The sequence below is a fragment of the Danio rerio genome, chromosome 9 (assembly GCF_052040795.2).
Source record: "Danio rerio strain M-AB ecotype USA chromosome 9, GRCz13ab, whole genome shotgun sequence".
Lineage (NCBI taxonomy): Eukaryota > Metazoa > Chordata > Actinopteri > Cypriniformes > Danionidae > Danio > Danio rerio.
In genome coordinates, this window is record NC_141029.1 from 26,640,001 (window position 1) to 26,658,737 (window position 18,737).

At 34.0% G+C, this 18,737-nt stretch overlaps 1 long non-coding RNA gene across 13 annotated transcripts in view; it reads right to left on the minus strand.

Moving 5' to 3' along the window:
* LOC141376130 (uncharacterized) overlaps window positions 1-18,737 on the minus strand; it is a 352,849-nt gene that overhangs the window by 227,811 nt on the left and 106,301 nt on the right. For 5 of the 13 annotated variants that reach the window (XR_015499422.1, XR_015499423.1, XR_015499425.1 and 2 more), the window contains exon 4: window positions 6,448-6,542. The exons of 6 other annotated variants lie outside the window; for them this stretch is intronic. This is a non-coding gene — a long non-coding RNA (uncharacterized LOC141376130). Of the gene's footprint in view, window positions 1-1,668; window positions 1,766-6,014; window positions 6,285-6,447; window positions 6,543-18,737 lie in introns of those variants that run through there. 2 more of the 13 variants (XR_015499424.1, XR_015499421.1) reach the window with 2 other exon arrangements.

Below are 18,737 nucleotides of genomic sequence, written 5' to 3' on the forward strand. Positions count from 1 at the left end.
ATCCATATGAAATCACAGTTGCAGCACAGCTTCAACAGTCTCTACATGATCCCAGCCCAGTTTTATAGGTCCTCCAAACAAAATGTCGAGATTGATCTGTTTACGAAACTATAGTAACTGTGAGGCCCATTGCTGTTTGTTGCCAGAAACTACAGTAGTGAAATGCTTAAAAAAAAACTTGATTAAAGGTGACAGATAAGAAGTTTGTTGCAACAATTTTAATGAAATCTTTTACCTCAGAGATTTTTCCGCCTTAGGGACACCCTTAAGTTAAATCACAGAAAGACTTTCATGCATGCGGCCACAGGTGACGATTGTAAATGACGTCACTTGCAGAGGAAGCGCGGTTGCCTGAGCATGCAAGCCCGAGCGTGCAAGCCTATTGTTTATTCCCGTTGAACAATAAACTCTTTTACATACAACATTTAGTATCTCTTGTTTTCTTTCAACAGACACCAGACATCACATACACACAAACTTGCATAACGTAGTAGTAATAATAATAATAATATTAATAATAATAATAATATTATAATATATATATATATATATATATATATATATATATATATATATATATATATATATATATATATATATATATATATATATATATATAATTATATTTAAATAAGTAACATTTACATATTTCTCAAATTCTACATATAATCTCATACATTGAAAATACAGGAAATTATTTCAGTCTATCATCACTTACAAATTGGACCGTATAGTGGTTATTAGTTTGTTGCAGTTTATTAAAGACAGGACATTGAGAATCACCACCCAAACACACTCAGTTCTCTGCTCTGCGAGTGCTGCAAAAAGAGAGAAAAGTGAAGCACTGCTCCCCCTTTAACACTGAAGCAGATTAACAACTCAAAGGTAATACACGACTACAAAGACACAACTTGGACATAAAATAACAATATTTCTTGACAATTTTAACTGCAAGATGATTTCAAAGAAATAATCCACCTTTTTAAATTATGCTTAAGTAGCAAAGTTGATGAAAAAAGAATATATTATCGCCATAAAAAAATTGGAGCGGGCGATAACTTGAACCAAGTCATTAACAGCTCATAACACAAAACCCACTATATACTAAAAAATAATGCTTTACAGCCACACAATTCAACTCAATCCAGCATCAAAACAAGTCATCCACTGATATGAACAAACATTTTAACTTAATCGGCTATATTTTTAGCTTATATCCCAGAGCACATTCTCCACATATCTGTCTCACTCAAGTCCAAATCTGTTTTGATGAGAGCGGGACGCAGTGCAGTCAACTATTTTCGACAGGCACAATTTTCTGCCCGAATATGTCGCTAGATTTCGTCATACATCAATTTGCATATTGCTTACATCTTCACGTTGTGCGTTTCAGTTTGTTTAACAGCCTATGGTTAATAAAGAGGTACTTATATTCGCACTACGCTTTTTATATGCATATCAATTTAACTAAATGTATTGCTGTTTGAATACAGTATATCAATATAGATGTGCAGTGAATTTGCAGTAATCTCTCAACTTTAGCACTCAGGCAAGTTCTAAAACTGTCACCAAAATATCTTTGAATGTGACAAATTCAAATTAAGAAGGTCAAATTAAACTGGTAAACTAAAGGAGAAGCAGATCTGTTTGACTGTACAATGGAAATACCTCACACTCCCGGTGCTAAATCATTTGCCGTCGGTACACAGAGGAGTGATTTGCCCTTAGGCTGCTGTTGGGAGAGGACTAGGCATGTGTCAGTTCTCTGAAACAGGAGAAGAATAGGAATGGTACAGTATGGGAGTCTAGACAAAATCTCCAGTAACACACAACAAAAGTCGCTAGATTTGTTGCTACTCGCTTTTTTGGGAATTAGTCGCTAAGGGGGTCTGAAAAGACAGTAATGCCTCGTTTCCACGGCCTGGTACAGTACGTTACGGTTTGGGTCGGTACGGGTCACCTTTATCAGGCTTGCGTTTCCACCACAAAGGGTACCCTTTTGGTGGGCGTGGTGTATGACAAAGTTTAAGTCAACGTCATGCTCGCTCGAATAAATGTCTACAGTAAAGCTATAGGGGTCATTCACATATCATAATGAGCAGCACTTCTCACAAAACATATGCTTTATACACATAAATACTTGTTTATAAATGTTTATTACTAACTTTTCTATGAACATGATTGGATTATAACTGCAGATCAATGACAATGTGAAATAGGCTACTGTAACGTCTGTAATTATATAAAATAAATACATAAATGCAACATATATGAACACATACAGCCCCTTACAGTCTCCGATATATTATTAATTACAGAAAAATTACACACAGCAAACATTTAGTACTTTTTTGAGTTCAAAAACACACGCAATATAGCCCACAGTCAGCCCAAACCTCTCATCTGTGTCTGTAATCTTCAGCAGCACATGCAAGCTCTGTTAAAAGAGTAATTTTGTCATTCCCAGTTCATAATAGTCCAAAAGGCAAAGATTACCATGCCCGTTTGTTCATGATTCAGGTTGCTAAAACAATTTTGCTCCTGTGTTTTGACGGCTTCCATTTTTTTTTACCGCGTTTCACTCCCGCTACACTCTCGCGCTTGTCCTTTTTTCTGAATGGATCAGATGAAGGAGACTTCAATAATCACACTCACGTTATCAATAGCTCAAGAAGTTCGTTATATCAAATATAGAAGAAAGCGAATACCGCTCGCACTTTTAGACGGGTTCTTAAAAAACAACAACACGACACGGCAGATTTTTCTTCTTGGCTGTGTCTGTTCGTCGAGACGACGACAAGGTTTGTTTGAGGCCGGGTCATCCATGGCTGGTTATTTTATGCATATATTATTTCCTTGTAATGTCTCGGCTTTGTATAAAAAAAACATGGCGGTTCCTTTGTTTACCTTCTGTGTAGCTCCATGAGGTCGTGGCGTATCTCTGTAACCAATCAGCGTTCAGCTGCACGTGTAGCTCCACCTTTTGGTACCCTTTCTCCCGTTTCAAAAGGGTGCCGAAAAAGTGGTACGGTACGGTTTGGTTTGGTATGCTTTTGACAGTGGAAACAGCCATAAAAGCGTACCAAACCGAACCGTTCCACTCAGTGGAAACGGGTTATAAATATAGCAACAAAGTCACTAAATTGGCAACACTGGGGGGACAAAAGCTAAAGCAAGTGACATCACTCAACACAAAACTGATTTTAAAACAGAAACTTTTTAAATATTATTTAATTTTACAATTTGCCTCTGTACTCTATTTTTTTATTATCTTATTTTATTATTTTTATTATTAATTCTACCTGCTTATTATTGTACTTGATGTCATCCATTGCTATGATTAATATGTGTGAATTGTTTAAAACACAATTTATTTATTTTTTTACAGAAAATTGACATTTTCCATATACTTCTATAAGGTTGTTAATACTGTTATTTGGAAAATGAAAGTAATAAAATGATTTATATATATATATATATATATATATATATATATATATATATATATATATATATATATATATATATATATATATATATATATATATATATATAAGTAAGTTCACTGGAACAGTCCAAACAAAAACACTACAAAGACATATATGACTTTTATATATAGAGACTTTTAAAGATGGAGGAGAGACTAGTTGTCACTGTTTCAAGTTATACAAAGCTGTATGACTTTATCAATCTTGAATATTACAATATCATTAAATATTACAATTATTCTAATCAACAGCAACACTTGCACACAATATGCAGCTGATTCAGTTGCTGTCTAGTGACATAAGAAAGTGCAGTGCTTCTTTTTTTCATGTCAACAAAGAAGGCAGTATGGTACCTTGCATTTTTGGAATGTAAAAGAGCGTTCGGTGTGATCAACCTCATACGCTATCATTTTCTTTCTCTGTCTCTTTTACACACGCACATGCACACACACACACACACACACACAGACACACAATCTCTATCTACTCTATCTATCCATTAAAATCAATACATTTAAATTTATCTAGCAAGTCAATCATCCATGTCTATTCTTTAGTGCATCGTTATTTGTCTATCCAGCCATCTACCAGTCTCGATCTACATCTGTTTGTCAGCTCCAGAGTCAGCCTAGTTCTATTTCATTTCTTTATTTATAAAACAAAGAGAAGACATTGTAAATATCTGTTAGCGATATTGTTTGTCTTTTCATCGTCTGTAGATCTTGCTACATGTCACGTCACACTGAGCACCTTTCACAGATTTAAACCTACAAACAGGGATATTAATTACCTCAATTTGTCACTGTCACAGCTGCCCTGGTTTCGATTTCATCAGAATGCGAATGGGATAAAAGATAAATAAAGTCGATTTCATGTGGCACACAGCAAAGCGCATTTGTAATTTCTGAATTTAGAGATGCAATTTAATAATGCCAGACCTCCTCTCTCCTCTGCTTACAATTTACCACTGATTACAGCCTGACGCTGGCGCAATTTGAATATTTACTGCATGCCAACCAATCCACCCCACCTCATTTACATTTTGATTTACATGCCAATAGATGCAGAGTGTGGGATAAATATGGACTGTAATCAGCTTCATTTATCCAGCGCTGAAATAAGCAAAGACCTTTGGGTACCCCAACTAATGGCGAACACTGAGCTATTTGAGGTCAACAAAACTAATCCCAAAGGAGCAAATTGGACACAGCGCATGACTTGGGTGATTGGACGTTTTAACAACAGCCTTGGGTTGCTTGACTTCACCCGTCTTGATAGTAATCTGCCTCTGCGATTTCATCATGTTTGTTTGTGCATGTGCAGCTACATTGGGAAAGCACGGTGCCATTAGACGAATCATTGAGCACGTTTCTATGAGTCTTTGTTGTTGAGGGAGAACGTTTCTTTGGGAATTTAATAGAGAGGTCAATTAACAGTCTGTAAATAAATGTTTGTTGTGATGGCTGGCCATAAAATGTAATGCAAAGGGGATTATAGCCCATTTTAAAACTGAAGCGAGGGATATTGTAAGGGATCTAAATTATTCAGCATATTTTCAAAAAGCCTGTATTAACGGCATGTTAAATGGATCATTCAAATTTATTTAAAAGTAGCTGGAAAGCAAAATCTATTTCTTTTCCCAGTGAGAGCAGATGACAAAAATCTGATGATTTCTAATTTCAGCATCAAGCTAGAATATCTGGCAACTCAATTGTAGAGTGCATGGTGTTCACCTGCTAAATAACTCATTAATGGGACAACACGGAACTACATTCATGCTAGTCTCAACAGACCACTTTGGCCTTTATAAAAAATACAACAGCCAAGAGCACAAGCGAGCTTGATCCAGATTCATAAAGAAGCAGAGCACTTGCCAGTGTAATACACCTTTCACAGAGCAGCATTTCAAATCAAGACAAATCATAAAGGATCCGTTAAACAATAACTAGCTGCTTCTAGAGCAGGGGCAGAGGTGGAAAGAGTAATAAAATATTATACTTAAGTAAAAGTACTGTTATTTCCAAAAGATTTTACTTAAAAAGGTAAAGTTACACGTCTATAAATCTACTGGAGTAAAAGTAAACTCATTAAAAAATGTTTTATGAGTAAAGAGTACCTATTCCTCAAAAGGGACAAGAGAATATAAATCTCTGATTAGTTGTTTTTATTTGAATAAAGAAATTTAAAATTAAAGACCAAAAACAAATATATATATATATATATATATATATATATATATATATATATATATATATATTTAAAATGTTTTACAGATTTTCCTATTTAACAATTTAAACAAATTCACGAATTCTAATGCGACATCTACTATGTTAGCTAAATTGTGCAGACACTTTTGCTTCAAGTTCCCGTTAATATCTAATCCCTGTGCAAATGAACATTAGCAATGTTACGAGCACAGTTGGGCAAGTTACTTCCAATTTGTAACACATTTTATTATACTCGTTACTGTCATTTATTTATTTATTTTTTGTAATTGGTTACATTAAAATATTAATGTCTCAGAAATGTGTTACACAACTTTTTTATTACTTTTAGGTTACTTTAACCAAAATAACCACAGAATTATGACTCAGTTTTCAAAAGTATGTGTTTTCAAATACATTTTGCTATTAACTGTAATTATCCAGAGAGATATAAGAGAGATAAAGAGATAAACAAGTGCAAACATTTCATGAAAAAAATAAATAACAGATTGGAGATGCTTCTATAATAAGCATTCAAAACTTTTCTTGTCCTATTTATTCATTTTCTGCATCATAAAGTTCCATATTACACCTATAAGGGCACAGACATGGCTAAAATTAATAATGAGCCTTAATTAATAAAAATTAATAATGTCCTCGTCATTGCTGGGGTTGACAGGCATTTTGATGATAAACTATAATCTGGTGATAAATCCAACTCCAGCAACATTAAATAGACAAACAATTTTACTCACAGATTATTTTTCTTACTCTGCTGCTGCAGTGATGTGGTTTCCGAGAACGACATTCTTTTCTTCCGTTGCATTGCTTCATGTATTTATTTTTTACCCTGTAACGGATATGATTTAAGATGTGGCGAAGTACAATACTTTAGACAAATCATATTTAAGTAAAAGTAAAATGACAGATTTTAAACACTACTATAAAAAGTGCAAAAAAAACAACAACAAAAAAACACTCAAATCCAGTAACATGAGTAAATGTAATTTGTTACTTTCCACCTCCAAGCAGGGGTGCCCAAAATTTTTCATATGAAGGGCCAAAAACCAAATATTATTGAGAGCCGAACTATTGTACATTAAAGTTGCCATGGGTAATTTTCTAATTAATTTCAGAATATTAATACATAAACGAAAAACATAACTTTGAATTGAATTAATTAATAACTTTTTAACTGATAAATTAAACCATAAACAATCACATTTATCCCACAGTGGAGTTTAATACTTCATAATCTAGTCAAGCAGAATCTGCCTTTGCTTTGATTTGCTCATCAAGGTCTCTGCATCAACCTCTATCCGTCCGGACACAGTATGGAGATTTTAACCACTTACTGTAAACTCTGCTGCTTTTTGGGGATTTCCACCTGGATTTTGCCTACCCAAATTTAAAAGCTTCCCAAATCCACATGCAGAGGTGTAAATGCAAAAATTGGCTATCATTTTAAAGAAAACTCTTTGAATTTTCATAAAACACTATTGAAAGGGTTTAAAATAACTGTATATGTCGTCTGTGTTATAATAAACACCTAAAAAAGAGGTGCTTTTTGTATTTTTTTTTTATAAACTCAAATTTGAAAGTGTACCTTTTAGGTTCTGTGTGGTCTAGCGTGCTGTAATTAATTTTGTTGGTTCCTGCACATGTCTGTAATCATAGGAAAAAAGAAAAAAGTCTCTATCATAATCTATGCAAAAGTTATTGCATTTCAACTGATGAGAGGTGCTGTACAAGCCACAGAGACCTATCCTTGTTTACATATTTCACTATTCTTTTGTTTGATCAAACATAATGAACTGTGTTTGGACCACATCAGACATGTAAAAGGATTGCTTATGCACATCACCTTAAAAACAGAGGAGAATGGCTCTGAAGCACACAGCATAAGGTAAGAGATGACAGCTGTCTGTGTTATCTGGGGCTGCTTATTGATCATGAATGTATTGTTTACATTTCTGCGCCATGGAAACACCACAATTCATTCAACATCTGTTTGGCATATGAATATAATTCAGTAAAAAGAATGCTAGAACTGTATGAGCACCGGCAAGAGCTTTCATTTGAGCTATAACTTGTACATGTGTCATATGAAAAACTATGAAAATGAACCAATGTAAAATACCTAGCTCGGGTATCCAAAATATTGTGTATTTAAGGTAAATAACTTTTATACAGTAGAATAAAAACCAAAGTGATGCATATAGGCATAAAATATAGATTCTACACTTTCAAACGACACCACTTACGGGGGTCTGGTGCAACGCTAGCCCTTTAAATCTGAAAGCGAAAGTCGATGTCGTCACAGACCCGGTACCGGGTCCGCAGAGTTTAAGTGGTTTTAAACTAAATCTGATTAATTTACACTATTAGAATTAAAACCTTTAATTTAAGTTAGCTTTTTGTTGCTTAGCAATAAAACAAATAAATGAAAGTCTACATTAAATTTCAAATGACAATCTCTAAACTATCCCCATCTTTCTCCCTCGCTTCTCAAATGGAATGGCAGGCCAAATCAAAGGTTACCATGGGAAAACTAGTTTGAGCATCTCTATCCTAGAGGCTTAAGACATTTCTAACTTTCTAAAAATTTTTACAATAACAAAATCACAGTCTTCTGTATTCTGCTTTTTTAAAATCGTTTCTCATATGCATAATGTCTTTTTGTTTGCAACTTTGCCTCTTCATTTATTCATGGAGCCCAATCTCACTCAGCTGAAGTGGGCTCTGAACACCCTGATGTAAATTACAGTAAGTCAATATCATGATGATGCTTCAGCCTCTCAGTCTCTGCCGCACAGGCTTGGACGGATGCCATACTTGTTACCTGCAGTTTTGCGTTCAAGGTTTTAAATCAGCCCCTCTATCCAACTCATGTAATTTGCATCCTCTGACAATCCTTTTTAAATAAACCATTAGTTACTGTAAAGGCTGTATTGTCCTGCTTATCTTGTCATTTCCTTTAACTACTGTACTGTACATGGGAGAACAGGTCAATGGAGCGGGTTGCTGCAAAAGGTCAAGCTGTGTTTAAAGAACTGTATCTTCTTTCCTGAGCAACAATAGTGAAAATGTTAAATAGCTTTTTTGTCAGCCAGCTGTTAAGCTACTGTATGCGTCAAATCACAAATGTACTTTTTTTTCTCCCATGGAAAAAACACACTGGAGATTTACACTTTTCCCTGTGTCCTCTGTATTGGCAAACACTTCTTTTTGAGGCTACATTTAGTAAGGTTGTACTAATTAATGTTAGTTAATGCATTTATTAACATTAACAAACAATGAACAATACATGTGTTACAATATTTATTAAACTTTGTTAATGAAGATAAAACTGTTCACTGTTTTCTTAGGTTAACTCACATTGCACACAATGTTAAAATAATATTAAAATATGCTGTACAATTATTAATCATTATCAGTTTATTTTTGTAAATAAAGTAACTAAAATTAACTACTCACTCCATTGGCTCAGTTCCTGATCTATTATAAGTCGCCACAGTGGAATGACCTGCCAATTACTTTGGCATATGTTTTATGCAGTGGATCAGAAAAATTAACCAGTGAAACCTTATGCATTCTGCTAACTATATTTAACATTCTGCTGACTATGCAATAAGTGACTATGTGTGAACTGGCAGTCATTTGTGTATTGTATTAGTAAGCCATCAGTTTAATATTTACAGTACTTAGCATTTTGTTAGTCCACCAACACTCTTTTCACTACAAGTTGGTCCCAAGGCTCTGGAACTCTCTCTCTCTTTAGCACTGAGAAATCTGGAATCAGTTGAACTTTTTAAAAAGCATTTAGAGACACATCTTTTTAGTCAAGCATTTAATTAACAGTATTAATGTATCTGTACTTGGATTTTTAACTTGTTTTAATAGATATGTGTGTGTGTGTGTGTGTGTGTGTGTGTGTGTGTGTGTGTGTGTGTGTGTGTGTGTGTGTGTGTTTTTACCTGTTTTCTGGTTTTGTCTTATTGTAAAGTACTTTGTGACTCAATAGTTTAGAAAGGTGCTATAAAGATAAACCTTTACTTACTTAGTAAATTTATAAGAGAATTCCAACTTATAAATCATTAACTCTTTTCCATATTATACAGTATACAAAAACTCTGCTAATGCTCTAATGCACTAATGACTTCTAAATTGTCGTGTAGTTGCAAAGTTACTTGTAAGTAAAGACAGACAGAATCTGCTGAAATGTATTGCCATTTCTATGCAGAATTTTCTAAAAAAAATAATAATAATAATTAAAAAAAAAACTGGATTTATGCAGAATGATTTTGGGAGTACCGTAACTAACAACTTAAAGGTGTAGTAGGTGATCGTCTTTAGAAGCATTTTTTGTTGTGCTGGTTGAAAGTCTCTTCACAGTCTAATAGTAATGATTACAGTAAATGATCTAAATGTATTTATATGTATTTTTATATTTTGGGTAAGGCATAAAACAAAAAAATGTCGGGCCAACATCTCTCATAATTCCGATAAGTAGCCCAATCTGTCTGTCAGCAAATGCAGATTTGAACAACTGCGCAGCCATTTGCATGCAGCCTCGCCGACCACCGCGCATTAAGGAGAGAGAGGACGCACGCGATTGGTAAAAACCTGAATCAATATTGGAGTTACCTTTTCATGCTGGAGAAAGTATGACACAATGTCTGAAGGATTTCTCTTAGACAGGTAATATTCTGTTTTAAAACTGTTTTAGCTTCACGCAAAGCTGTTGTAACGTTAGATGTTGTTACAAATGAGTAATATCTTCACAGAAGTGTTTTTCAGCCACTAAAATGTTCCAGTAAAAGATTGATAAGACTATTTTCAGTTTCATAAGGGACCTTTTACAGCATAGATGATGTAGATTTTTATTAGTTTACCAACAAAACACAGGTAAATACCGCTATTCCGCCTAGTCTCTCCCTATATTGTTTACTATGCAACTCTAAACATTTGCTCTGAAATAGCATATCAGTTTGGCTTTTACGTCGCCGGACAAGCACTAGCCGCTTTTAACACATGAGAGAGGGATCTTTTGCTGTGCTTGTGTTTAAGGAGGCGTGGCTCTAGGCGGCAGGGGAGGAACTGTGATTCAGAGATTTATGCTAAGCTATTAGCATTGTGGAAGATCACCTACTGCACCTTTAACTTATGAAATGAAAAATATTATGTTTTTAACTTTATTGTTTACAGTGCAAATCCAGTTACAGTAGATCCACTTATTGGGAAAACAAAGCAAGTCTCTCATATAATATCAACTAAAAGACAGAAAATTTTACTTTTCAAACTGTTTTATAAATAAATCATAATAACATTTTCATATTAGCCAATAAAGTTATGAAATTAATTTAAAAACTGAATAAATATAAATTTACAAACATTAAGGCAAGTATATAAATAGACTCGAAATGATGGGCTAAAATATGAGGAATTCTGCACACACAGATTCCGTGCGGTCCTACATGTAAGTAACAGAACAAGGACCATCAAAATTAAGAGCAACACTTTTACAAACAAATTTATAAAAACAAAATGGAGCTTTAAACACACTGACTGCACATCAAAATGATTATAAAAAAATCTCCCACCCATGCAGTGCCTAAAGAAAATAGTCATACCCCTTCAGAATAATTACTTTATTTGTCCTACAGTTTGAAATCAAATCACATTACAAATGTAATGTACTGTAAGTAAAGGTATAGATTTTAACAGGGTGTGATGATTTTCTATAGGTACTGTATGTACATGATAATAAATCAAAAGTAGATAATTTGGTGCTAAGGAGGTGAAACATGCATTACAAGACTTCCCAACGAGCCTCAGTCATGCTATTACTCATTTCAAATTACTAATTCATTTTTAAATGCTTAGATTTTTAATAATCAGATGTTGACATCAGTAAAACAGCCCTCACACCAAGAGCAGATGCCTTGCAGTTGCATATATCCAGGTTAATTAAGCAACAACACATTTGAGAGCAATTTGTGGGCATGATTGCTTTAAACTGTGGGCAACCTAAATATTTCATAACCAGTAACACTGGAAGACAAGTGGATAATTTAATAGGTTTAAAGAGGTCATGAATTAGAAATAAAATTTCCCCTGAACTTTCGACTTGAGTGGTCATTGAACTACAAAAGCATGCTGTGAGTTTTAGAAATATTTTTTGCAAGTACAAAAACAGATTCTGACAGAGATGTATATCAGGGAAAGACAGCCTGGCCAAACAGAGATCAATCCCTATTTTATTACCACCATCATCATTATCTTCATCATCATCTTTCTTATTTGCTTAGAATAAGTAAATTAAGCAAGTGAATAGATAGTCAAGATAGTCAAACATCTCTCTTAAAGGGCACCTAATTTAACAACTTTTACAAGATGTAAGACAAGCCTTTGGCGTCTCCAGAATGTGTCTGTAAAGTTTTAGCTCAAGATAACCATCAGATAATCTATTATAGCCACCTAAATATGACCTTTTTTTGCCTGAGTATACTGTAGCTGCTTTTGTAGCCTGTGACTTTAAATGCAAATGAGCTGCTTCTCCCCGCCCACTGTTCCCACGTGAGTGTCTTCTTCTCATCATGCAGTACATGAGATAAACAGCACTGTGACAGACAAAGACTCGGATGAAGCTGCAATACAGCTCATTAGTCAATAATACCAAGTAAGTGCAGTACACACACATTAACGATTACTGACACCATGCGGCCATGGTGATTATAGCAGTTAAAAATGACATAGCAATCTTTCACTTTTACAAACATGCTCGGTTTTGAAAACAATTTAAACTTGTAAAACTCGTATAAATCAGAGAGTTGTAACACATTTTAATCCCAGTTTATTTGCAACAAAAAGTTCTGTGGACATGTGTAGACAAGTTATAATAGAAACTCGGCGTCTGTCAATTAAATTCGTGGGTGGGGAAAACCGCACTCCTTCGTCACGTTGTGGTGGGCCTCAAAATCATTGGGATTTGGGTCCTATTTTAATATCAGGAACTTTTTAAAAAGACTTGTTTGGGTTTATGTCACTCCAATATGACAGTGGACACATTATCCATACAGACAGTTCTGTCCAAACAGCTTACAAAAGTTGATTTTCATCATAGGTGCCCTTTAAATCATCCGTAAGTTTTAATTTAGTTTAACTTTAACTTCAGCATGTGAGTCAAAGATGTCCCCAAAGGAACACCCTTGCTCTATTTTTAGATGTAAGTCTCATTGGGTTCAACATAAGATCAACATTCACTACATGATCGCTCTCATCGGTGCTGCGCCACAGAGCGCCATCTGAATAGTTTCATTTTGAATAACATGCAAATGTGCGCGTCGGGTGTGCCGTGTTGCAGCTCTAAACGGTCTGTGTCCAAAGACGGCTGACTGCTGGTCATCTCACTCATGTTGCTTCTCTCTGTCTGCCTCTCTGTTGCCAAACACAAAGTGGGGGAGCTCTTGGCTCCGCCCCCTTGTTAAGTTGGGCGAGAAGCCGAAACTATCTTTTATGTAAAGCAACACACCCCTAAAACAACAACCTGTGTACACGCCACCATTTTTTTTAACACATTATAATAAAAAAATAACTGGCACACTCAATAGAACCATAATATTAATATTATATATTAAAAAGGGGGTAAATTAGGTGCCCTTTAATGTGTGAATTACACATTTTTATTTATATTTATATGCACAGTATGGCTTTACAACAAACAAATCTTGCTTAGCAGCTCACATAGTAGACTGCAGCACTGCGTATGTATTGTGGACTACTAATGTATGAATCTGATTATATGGTTTGACAAAAGACCTCAAAAGCAGAATATGTGCATAAACAAACATAATAAAAAAAGGTTTATCTGTTTCTGAGAAAATAACAAGGTACTTGCTGGACATTTTAGAGCTCAACGCTATAGAAACACATTCCTTCAGCAAATGTGTTTTACTTTACATTTGCTTTTATGAAAATTATCAATTAACTTTATGATATCAAGTTTAGTGAAAGGGTTCTTTTATTTTAAACAGGTCATGGTAATTACAAATAATGCAACACAACATACATTTAAATTTCAAAATGTTGCGCTATTCACAACCAAAGTAATAATGCATTGTAACAGTCACAGTTTTGGTGAAAGTTCTACAGACTATCTAGCACTGGACATTTCACTTAGAAAGTGCTGAAAAAAACAAGCAATAAACACAATCATTCTGCATTTTTTTAAACACTGATGTTTAATAAGTCTGCACCCCCAATGTAGAAGAAATGTTAGAACTTGGTAGCAATTGTTGAACATGTCAGCTGAAAAGTACAATAAAGTTGACCAGGAGCAATGCTTTTTATGTTTTGAAGAAAGGTAAGAGTTTAATATAACCCAGTGTTTTTAATAAGAAAATGCTGAAAAAGTATGAGATTCCACTTCCTAACAGAATTGTCAGAGTATTTTGTTGAGAGAGACAATGGTTCTTCAGGAAACATACAGGTTAGATAAATTATTGTCATTATGCAGTACAAAGCCATATGAAGCATGTTAATGGCTTGGACCCCCAGGCTCCAACACTGCGTGTGCGGACAAACATTAACGATGACTGAGATTATGATCTCCAACTCTTGGATCACTTCTTTCTGCTTTTAAACCTGTTCTTTTACGAACATGATCTTTAGGTGAACAACTACTACATCATTTAACAAGCGTTATCTAGAATAAAAGATGGTCTTAAACTGCTTTACATCATTCATATCCATTATGATTAAAGAGAAACAATGTAGACTCAATTCAAATCAATGAATCAGCATCATGTTTTTTTCCCCCAGACCAATTCAGATAAGAGTTCAGTAATGTTTCTAGAGAAACGCTTGGAAACTATTTACTCAGTGTAATGCCTCAAAAGCACACATTAGATGGGAATCTGATAATCCTTGACATACGCTCATCAGAAAAAAACACTAAGAAACAAAGTAAATATATTTAATCCGCTTGTAATGGTTGGATCACCATGTGAGGGCAATTGAGTTCATCGCCTATGTTCCCTTGTGCCCTGTTCTTAATCTGTGCTTTGTTTGTACACAGAGAAGGGATCGATTTATTTCAGCTGTGTCAGAAGCTATAAACCACACTCCAAAAATGTTCTCCAGCCATGTGTTGCTGGCCATGCATCCACATGAGTTTCCGTTTAATTGTTTCTTGATGGAAACAGTTCAGTGTCAGTGCGAGATCAATGATCACTCAGTGTGTGTGTGTGTGTGTGTGTGTGTGTGTGTGTGTGTGTGTGTGTGTGTGTGTGTGTGTGTGAGAGAGAGAGAGAGAAAGACCTAGAAAGAAATTACTGTTGTTAACGACTGATTGATGGGAAAAGGTTAATATGGTACTAATGCAAGCTTTCCTCTACTGAAAGAGGCTCTCAAATAGTGGATCTATCGACAACTAGGCATTTAGCACTGATCTGGTTCCTAAATCAGACTAAAATATAATAAAGATCTGCACCAAAGGACAAGGCTAAGGCCAAATGCACTTTTCTGCTGAGTCTCCTTCCTCCACATGATCAGCATCTTTTTACACATGTTCTGCAACTGAGACCACAAAATCAGGTAGAATGGTTTTACAGATACCTTTCATGCACTGAACTTTTTTAATAACCTACTAATGTCAAAATAAAGTGTAAAAATGACAATCTCAGGAAAAACACTTTAAAATTATCACTGATTCTCTGGAAAAATATGTATATGTGAAAGTCTCTTTTTTCTGATATTTAAGATATATTAAGGTATATATATATATATATATATATATATATATATATATATATATATATATATATATGTATATATATATATATATATATATATATATATATATATATATATATATATATATATATATATATATATATACACACATATATATATATATATATATATATATATATATATATATATATATATATATATATATATATATATATATATATATATACATACATATATACATATATACATACATATATACATTTTCTAACCCATTATAAAATAAATTGAAAGTGTATGCTGGATGGATGGAAGGAAGGAAGAAAAGAAGGAAGAAAGGAAGGAAAAAAGGAAGGAAGAAAAAAAGGAAAGAAAGAAAGAAAGAAAGAAAGAAAAGAAAGAAAGAAAGAAAAAAAAGAAAGAAAGAAAGAAAGAAAGAAAGAAAGAAAGAAAGAAAGAAAAAGAAAGAAAGAAAGAAAGAAAGAAAGAAAGAAAGAAAGAAAGAAAGAAAGAAAGAAAGAAAGAAAGAAAGAAAGAAAGAAAGAAAGCAAAAAAGAAAGAGAGGGATTAGTTTTATCATACTACTTTCAAATAAAAATATAATTTTTTTCACATGATGTCATGGGTGACGCACAAATGTGGGGAGGGAAATGGAGGGAAGTGATTCTTCTACATAGGAATTGTTATCACAACATCAAAAGGTCTGTTTTATGTTGTTTATAATTGTTTAACAGGAAATGCTGAATAGCTTTTATAAACTTAAAAAAGGTTTTTGCCCATAAAAGGGGGGAATGTAGGGCTGAGCTTTTCTGAATAAAAAGTTGGAAATGAGTGCTTTTCTTTTTTTAATCCGATTCATCGATTAATCGTAAAAATAATTATCAGATTAATTGATTATTAAAATAATTATTAGTTGCAGCCCTAGGCAAATGTTAAAGAAACTGGCTAAAAAACAGAAGGTGACATGTAATAAACATTTTTTTTAATACATCCATGTCTACAAACTTTTTTGAATGCGATAATTCATACTGTATGACAGCACTAACAAAGATATAAACATATACACATACATTTTATACAGGCCTAGCTTTGTGTATTATATGTTAATATGTTATGTAAAAATCTCATATAAACATAAAATATAAATAACACATCCTGCCATGTAACTACCGCAAAAATGTCTAATAACATATAGATGTGCAGCAGCAGTGAATGTTTGTTGATAGTCAAGTTTATCGATAGAACAAACAAGAAATGCAACTCTTGCGACAAAACGAGACGGTTATTATTGTGGAGCACTTTTTTGCTCTTCCAAAAAGAATTAATATTGTAGACTAGACTATGCTTCCATGCTTTTGTATGATTTCATCTGTTATTTTGTGATGTCTGGAAGATATCCACATGGGCAAAAAAAACTATAGTAATTTATTATTACTATTTATTTATTTATTATAAATTTATGTAAAGTGTATAATGTGTACAACTCTGTTAATGAATACTACCGAATGCTGTAGCATAGTAAACTGATAAACTGTAATAAATACTGTAACATTAGTGTAAACTGCCGTGCATTGTGATGGTGTTATAGCCTATAAAACTGAAGTATATTGAATAACCTGTTCATTACTACAGTGTTGTACAACAGCTATAATTACTATGACGATTTAATTCAAGTGATTATCTATAGCATGCTTCCAAACACAACAGTATTTACTATAGTATTTTTTCTTGTAACGCAATAGCTTATACAGTAATTACCACTTGGATGACAGGCAAATATATTTTAATTCAGTAGAAAACTCGGCCATCTTTATTATATTAGGATCAAACCCGACATATGTGATTATTTTCTATTTATATCTGCTTTGAAATCTAGTATAAATAGCAAAATATAAACATCTTGAAACATCTGACACCTTTCTGTTATTTTATGCAAAGATAAAAATGTAATTTTTAAATTATATATTTATTAATTGTGACGTCAACGCACCTTTTTTTGAACATACAGTACAGTAATTGTGTGTGTGCATGATAATGAATGGCCAAACAATAATATATAACATTGAGTGATGATCATGTTGGTACCCAGGTGACAATGGATGGCAAGATATTAGCATCAGAAAAGGGATCCGGTGAGGAGTTCTTTAAGTCAAGACATGGCCTGGAGGTTATGTGAAGCTGTGAATAACACTCAAACACAGGTCAGCACTGTCTGTGGGAAGTGGCAACTTGATGCATTAAATCAGAATCTTCTGTCAGTGCTTTAACACATCCAGTTAACCCCTGCTGGTACTAGACATAACTACAACAATTCATTTATTTTCTTTTGCTTAGTCCCCTTCTTCATCAGGGGTCGTCACAGTGGAATGAACCACCAACTAATCCAGCATTTGTTTTACACAGCGGATGCCCTTCCAGATACAACCCACTGGGAAACACCCGTACTCACTCATTCACACACATACACTACGACAAATTTAGGTTATTCAGTTCACCTAAACCGCATGTTTTTGGAATGTCAGGGAAACTGGAGCACACGGAAGAAACCCAAGCAACACAGGGAGAACATGCAAACTCCACACAGAATTGCCAACTGACTGAACCCTTAACTACAACAATACAAGTAAGTATTAAATTATTTATAAATTTAATAATGTTTTAATAATATGTATGAAAAATATGTTAAAAAGGACAAGATGATTATTTGAACCCTTAGATTTCAGATTTTTAAATAGTTGTATCTCAGTCAAATATGGCTATATCCCAATAAAACATAAATGAATAAAAGCCTATTATATGTATTCATATAAATCTTGATTTCCAAAAATTGACGTATATGACTATGTTTTGTAATGCAGCACCACACCCATATATGAGTGTATCAGTGCAAGCCTGTTAACAAAAACACAACTGCAAAGTGAACTCATTCTATCACTAAATAGATCACCACACACTGCAGACACATTCACTATTGTTACGAGAATAAGAATAAGATATGATAACCAGTAGGGGTGTCAAAATTAATTGTTTCTTCGGTGCACTGCAATACAGATGGGGACAATTCGATATCGGTTCAGTAATTGATCATAACCGGTTATTAGGTATTGACGTCATTTATCTCCTATGCCAGGGGTCTCCAATCTCATTCCTGGAGGTCCGTTGCTCTGCAGGGTTTAGCTTAAGTTTGGTCATCCCTGTTCTATGCTATCCTACAATGGCAAAAGAGGTGAGGGCAACTAAATAAAATGCTCCTACTACTTAAAAGGTAGATAATTATGCACAATTCATAAGA